Source organism: Triticum dicoccoides, chromosome 3A (genome assembly GCF_002162155.2).
Source record: "Triticum dicoccoides isolate Atlit2015 ecotype Zavitan chromosome 3A, WEW_v2.0, whole genome shotgun sequence".
NCBI lineage: Eukaryota > Viridiplantae > Streptophyta > Magnoliopsida > Poales > Poaceae > Triticum > Triticum dicoccoides.
In genome coordinates, this window is record NC_041384.1 from 40,187,513 (window position 1) to 40,194,991 (window position 7,479).

At 40.8% G+C, this 7,479-nt stretch overlaps 1 long non-coding RNA gene across 1 annotated transcript; it reads left to right on the top strand.

Moving 5' to 3' along the window:
- The first annotated feature begins 4,732 nt into the window (after positions 1 to 4,732).
- LOC119271129 lies at positions 4,733 to 5,398 on the top strand. Its single transcript, XR_005134428.1, has 2 exons — positions 4,733 to 4,887; positions 5,001 to 5,398. It is a non-coding gene; the product is annotated as an uncharacterized LOC119271129 (long non-coding RNA).
- Positions 5,399 to 7,479: the final 2,081 nt, after the last annotated feature.

A 7,479-nucleotide genomic window follows, 5' to 3' on the forward strand; every position in this document is an offset into this window, starting at 1 on the left:
TTCGCTTGAAGGTTGCCGAGTACATGTCGTGTAAACGACGGTAAGTGGTGAGAGCGTGTATGAAGAAGTACCCCCTGCAGGGTTAACATGATCTATTCGAATAGCCGCGTCCGCGGTAAAGGACTACTTGGTTGCCTATACAGTTCATAGACAAGTAAATGGAAACTGTTAAAAGTCTCAAGATAAGTGTGAGTGCCGAGGATGGCTCTTCCGTAGGAAGACGGAGGTGGATCCTCGGTAGTGTATTGAAGTGGTGAGTAGTGGACTCGTGTGCGCAAAACCATTTCAAGTTGGAGTATCGTAGGTTAGCCTAGCCAAGAGTCAAAGCTGGCTTGCTGCAACAACTCCACCAACCCTTCTTGATACTATGCATGTATGTAGGATCTGATGTAAGTCTTGCTGAGTACCTTTGTACTCATGTTGCTATAATCTACATTTTTACAGAAGACGCTGCAACCCCTTCTGATGGGTTCTATGTAGACGTTGACATCAACGAGTAGGCTAAAGACCCAGGTGGTGACCCTGAGCTTGTGAAGGACCACGTAGTATAGCTAGGCTTTCCAAGCGTCTTTTATTTTACTAGTTGTCTGTACTCAGACAAGTTACTTCCGCTGCTGGTTTGTATGACTGTATGACTTGTATGTGGGGTCGTGAGACCCGTACCTTTGTGTATGTTATGTATGGCTCACTGAGCCTTAAATAAAGTACTTGTGTCATAGAGTCATGTTGTGATGCTTCGTTGTATTTGCACATATCGAGCATATTGTGTGTATGATTGAAATGCTTGGTATGTGTGGGATCTGACTATCTAGTTGTTTATCTTTAGTAGCCTCTCTTACCGGGAAATGTCTCCTAGTGTTGCCGCTGAGCCATGGTAGCTTGCTACTGCTCGGGAACACTTAGGCTGGCCGGCATGTGTCCTTCCTCGTTCCTGTGTCTGTCCCTTCGGGGAAATGTCACGCTTTGAGTACCGGAGTCCTGTTAGCCCGCTACAGCCCGGTTTACCGGAGTCCTGCTAGCCCAGTGCTACAGCCCGGACCCACTTGCTGATGACCGACACGTTCGAAGCTGGGTCATGGATGCCTGTCCCTGTAAGTCTGTGCCACTTTGGGTTTACGACTAGTCATGTCAGCCCGGGCTCTTTATCATATGGATGCTAGCGACACTATCATATACGTGAGCCAAAAGGCGCAAACGGTCCCGAGAAAAGGTAAGACGACACCCGTGGGGATACCGTGCGTGAGGCCGCAAAGTGATATGAGGTGTTACCAGCTAGGTCGATGTGACATCGAGTCGGGGTCCTGACAAGAGCTTCATGTGTACTTTATGGTAATATGCTTTGTTGCCATGTTGGAATGTTTTAACATAGTTTCTTGTTGCATTCTAAGTGCAATGGTGCTGTTAATCGCGGATTTGCATCATTCTTGTTTTGCTAGTCATTTGCAAACCATGCATCCATTTCTGGTGATCCTTATATAGATTTCAGCCGAAATCACCTCATCTTTCCAGCAGTATACTTGTTTTGACAAGTTGATGCCTCGATCATCTTCTTCCTTCCGGAGTACCCATATGCATTGCACATCATATCTTGCATTCCATGGCACGCCTTACATCATGTTGCTTATACATTGCATCGTGATTGATTGTTGTTCCGTTGCTTGTGTTCTTGCTTTGGGTAGAGCCAGGATACGAGTACGTGAACGAGGAACCTATTGAGTACACTAACGAGGATCAAGCTTTCGACAACTCAGAGAACTTTGCAGGAAAGATGACCATACCCTCGGTATCAGTTCTATCTTTTCTTGCTAGTTGTTCGTTTTATCGCTATATCGCGCAACCTACCACTTGTTATATCATGCCTCCCATATTGTCATTTCAAGCCTCAAACCCACCTTCCTAGAAAACTGTTGTTTGGCTAAGTTACCGCTTTTGCTCAGCCCCTCTTATAGCGTTGCTAGTTGCAGGTGCCTTGCAGGTTGTTCCATGTCGGAACATGGATATGTTGGGATATAACCATTATCTCTTATTTTAATTAATGCATCTATATACTTGGTAAACGATGGAAGGCTCGGCCTTATGCCTGGTGTTTTGTTCCACTCTTGCTGGTGTTATGTTCCTTGATTTTGTGTTCCTTACGCGGTTGGGGTTATGGGACCCCCTTGACAGTCCGCCTTGAATAAAACTCCTCCAGCAAGGCCCAACCTTGGTTTTACATTTGCCTACCTAAGCCTTTTCCCTTGGGTTCTGTAGACCCGAGGGTCATCTTTATTTTAAACCCCCGGGCCAGTGCTCCTTTGAGTGTTGGTCCAACCTGAGCGATGTCCGGCACCCCCTGGGCAACCAAGGTCTATGCCAACCTGATGTATTGCCCATCCGGTGTGCCTTGTGAACGAGATATGTGCAGCTCCTATCGGGATTTGTCGGCACATTCGGGCGGTCTTGCTGGTCTTGTTTTACCATTGTTGAAATATCCTGTAACCGGGATTCCGAGACTGATCGGGTCTTTCCGGGAAAAGGAATATCCTTCGTTGATCATGAGAGCTTGTAATGGGCTAAGTTGGGACACCCCTTCAGGTTATAAACTTTCGAGAGCCGTGCCCGCGCTTATGTGGAAGATGGGAATTTGTTAATATCCGATCGTAGAGAACTTGACACTTGACTTAATTAAAATGAATCAACCGCGTGTGTAGCCGTGATGGTCTCTTTTCGGTGTAGTCCGAGAAGTGAACACGGTTTGGGTTATGTTTGAATGTAAGTAGCTTCAGGATCACTTCTTGATCACTTACAGTTTCATGACCGTTGCGTAGCCTCTCATCTTACTCTTATTTGCGTATCTTAGCCACCATATTTGCTTAGCGCTTGCTGCAGCTCCACCTCATTACCTTATCCTACCCATAAGCTTAAATAGTCTTGATCTCGTGGGTGTGAGATTGCTGAGTCCTCGTGACTCACGGATACTTCCAAACAGTTGCAGGTGCCGATGGTACCAGTGCAGGTGATGCTACCAAACTTTAGTGGGAGTTCGACGAGGACCTCGATCGTTACTATGTGTCGTTTCCTGATGATCAGTAGTGGAGCCCAGTTGGGACGATCAGGGATCTAGCATTTGGGGTTTATCTTCCTTTTTCTTTTGGTTTTGACCATAGTCGGTCTATGAGTGTATTTGGATGATGTATGAATTATTTATGTATTGTGTGACGTGGCGAGTGTAAGCCAACTCTATTTATCCATATCTTGTTCATTACATGGGATGTTTATGAAGATGACCCTTCTTGCGACAAAACCACTATGCGGTTATGCCTCTAAGTCATGCCTCGACACGTGGGAGCTATAGCCGCATGATGGGTGTTACAAAGCCAATTAGTTTCAGTCGGCCTACTATAAGCCAATTAGTTCCAGTCGGCCAATAGTTAGCCGACGGAGCCCAATCGGCCTGCTGCTAGCTGATAGGGTACTAATCGGCCTACTCTTGGCCGACTGGATCCAGTCGGCCACTAGATGGCTGACTATGTATTATTTTTGAAAAAAATAAAATCAACGTAATATTTCTGAAAATTAGTTAAAAATATATTATATAAAAAAATTTAGTCGGATCTGTGTAGCGTCACGTCGATCGAGTCCGACGAAAGGCATACAAATTCTGTTCGTGTTTTCATCGCATGTTTGAATTTTTAGTTTGAAAACTAAAGCAATTCCACATAAGACGAAACCTTAAAAAGAATGGTTCTAAAATAAATTCCCCCGTTCAAACATTTTCAAAAGTTGCATAAACATTTTATTATACACACTTGAATATTTTATTAGGTGACTATGTAAATTGTCCATTGATTGTGAAACATTTCCTTAAATTATGTTTTCATACAATTTTTTTCCATGTCTGTATGTATTGTATTCTTTAATTTTTAGTAAAGTGCGTGAACATTCTTTTGACACATGTGATTTCAAATTGACAAAGCTGAAATGGCAATAGTCCAAGGTAATTAAGTGGTAGTAGCTACGTCCGTGCATATCATTAATTCTAGTTTCAATATCATTATCATGCTTGATTATTATCTGATTGAATTATATTCTTGTAAAGTGCATGATGCAGAAAAAGGGGAATAATTTATGTGCATACTATGTTTGTGAGAACATTCACTTTATGATCAAAAGGAGCAGAGATACAAGACATCTTTGGGTACGTAAACACTATTCACAATATTTTTATCCCACACGATCTAATATATACACACATACATAACTAATATATATTGGAACTTTCTTAATCTAGTCAAACCGCAAAAGCATCTACTACCCCTTACTGCCATGCTAGTCGGCCCGGGCCATTGCTGATTCCCTGCTAGCAGTGTGTGAGGTTTTCTTTGCAGATGGGAGCCTATGAAATGGACATTTTTAATGAGAAATGGAACGGATTCACGTTCTTCTAGATAAAATCTCTTGTGTTTGAATCAAATCGCCAAAGATATATAATAATTAATCACAATTAATAATTTCTTCGATTGACATGAATTCGTTATAGTGGTCACAATTAATAATTATTAATCACAATTAATAATAATTAATCACAATTATACATTGATCACAATCACAATTAATAATTAATCACAATTAATTTGGTACGTGAATTAAAGCATTGATCAATTATTTAATATATACTTCTAATAAGCTAGGCATACACATCTATATAAACACACAAATCAGAATAACATAACAACACAAAGACAGGAAGAAATTGTATGTAGGTAAGCGTAAGCAGACTCCTGCCCTTTTGTACTGTACACCATGGCAATGCTGAAGAAGGGCACGGGCGTCCTGTGTTTCGTGGCCACCGTCATGGTGGTCATGGCTACCACCCTTCTTCTCTCCTCCTGCGACGCCCACAAAGAGGTTGATAAGTGAATTTTATCATTCAATTTGCAAAGAGAAGAAGATTAAGGGCATTTTCTAGATTTTACATGAAAACCACATTTTCTTATATTTTTATGTCTGCGGACTTGCAGGAAGATGAGACTGCTGCGTTTCCCTTGCCGGCGCCATGCTACTCCATCTCTTTCCCAAACTGTACCGACGACAAGTGCAAGATGTTTTGCGACAGCGTAGGCAAGCGGCTGGCCCCCAAGGCATTCTGCAATGACAACAATAACTGTTGATGTCCTGTCATTCAAGTATAAGTGTCTGCTGAAGCAACTGAGCTAAGAAATAATTAAATAAAACTATATTCGTAATTGCTTTTGATCTGGGAGCTTCCAGCATGGACTGTTGCCCGGACTCATCAAGATGTTTGAAATCATTGTAAACCGACTTTTCGATAATTTGTTGTGTTCGGCAGCTTTTGTTTATCCTGTGTGTATCTCTAGTTCGTGTATGTGGAGACCGATTGAAAATAATTAAGTTTAACCAAAATGGTTGATTTGTTTTTGAGAAGGAGGATTAACCCCAACATCTACATCAAGCGATGCACACAACCATTTATTAAATAGTCTCGAATCTCAAACAAAAATGGTGGTTGCTAGCATGTGGACACCATGTGTTCTTGTTTCTTGTTTCTTGAGTAGATGAGCATGGTATGTGATTAAGCTCTTTTACCCTTTCAAACTTGACCCATGATGCAAGTCTTTCTACAGGTCCAGTGCATGTTCTTTAATGTTGTCTTGTTCCCATTTAGCCCTGTAAGCATATTTTGAATGTTTACTTGCCAATTATGTCAAAATGTATGTGTCAATTGAGTATGTTGCTATAAATGAAATATTTGCAGACTAATGGTTGCTCGTGACAAATGTTCCATGTCAAATTGATGGGCATTATCGGAAGTCCTTGTTGGAGTTTCCCCACAATAAAAAGTACATGTGTGTGTCGAGAAGTCCTTATTAGCATTACCGAAGTCCTTGTCAGCATTATCATGATCTTGTTAATAATTTTACTTGAGACCACCATGATCCATTCTTTAAAATTCAATTAAATTCCATCCCGTTTTCATTACATCATGAGCTTTTTGAAGTTTTCTCCTACGCAAATTGTTTTATTTGTAGAATAAATTTATTTTTGCAATGGTTCTTAAACAAGGTTCTATTGAGTCCAACGTCATAAATTGTTACACTGATCTAATTTTTCAGGAAATATTATGCGTATTTTCTATGGTGCAACCGAACAATTTGTACTACACATAACCTATTTTGAAGTTTCTCATAATTTAGCAATGCCATGGCACTCAATTCGTACCTTATTTGTATTCACGTATTTCCTGAAATATTACGTCCAAATTAGGCTCTACCACCATCCATTCTTCAAGGCATCACACAAATTTAACCGTTACAAAATATTATGAAAATTTTGCAAGTACTCAACTCATAATTTATCAAATTTTCGGTAATTACTTGATTAGAATAAAAGCTTTTTATGCATTCCACTGAAAAGCTAAAGATGTTTGGCTACAATACTTGTACGATTGGACTATTCATTGCCGATAAGGAATGCCATAGTACCATAAAAACACATTTTCTTCCCCAACCTTTGGATGGGTGCCACATACTATTCCCTCCGTTCACAAACATCAGTTGTTCAAAACAGTGTGCGATATACATACACATTTTAGTGTGATTGTTCACTTATTTCAGTCTGTATATGGATCATATTCAAAAATTCATAACATTTTGCGTTTTTGAATAGAAGGAGTACCATTTAGAATATGAAATCTCCTCGCTTTTCCATTACGTTTTCATGGTTGCTAGCTGAAACTTCACCCACCAAACTTCTGCACAAAAGAAAAAGGTGACGAGCAGATAATAACTCCCAGCCATCCCAAGATAGCATTTCGACAGCTCAAGGACAAACACTTAAAGAGTTGTGTTTTTCTCCTTTAGTTTTCTTTTTACAGGGATGGTCTTCATGCTTTTTTAGGTGCAAAAGGTTTGGCAGTCCTACTGGCTGTAGTACTACCAGTACAGACTAGCCTGTTGTGTCAAGCTCTATGCACTCTAGCTAGTACTATTGTTCTCCGAGCCAACACGATGCCCCCCACACAAGGGTTTGACAGGAGAACGCCAAGCATGTCCTCCACTTGTCCAGGAATGAAGAACGAAACTACTATGCACACGACAATGTAGAGACGAAATGTGAACGATGCCTATCTAATGGATGATGCAATCCATTGTCCAGATTTCATCTGAAATGCTATTGTCCATCACTGCTCATTGAAGAAAGATCCGTAGATTTGAAAAACTGGAACAACATGGGCCCATATATTAGATGTGCAATACGTATGGTATATCTAGATGAGATTTATTCTCGCAATGTGTATATATATGGCAGACTAAGGCATAGCCTAGTGGTGGGAACCGGCTGATGCCTTCCCACCCACCCAGGTTGAAGGCATGGTACTTGCAATTTGGGTTTGTTGCACCTATTATACTGTACGGAGTTCCCTTACAGTCTTTCTATCAAAAAAATGTGTATATATATGGATTTGTCTTATTTTTATTT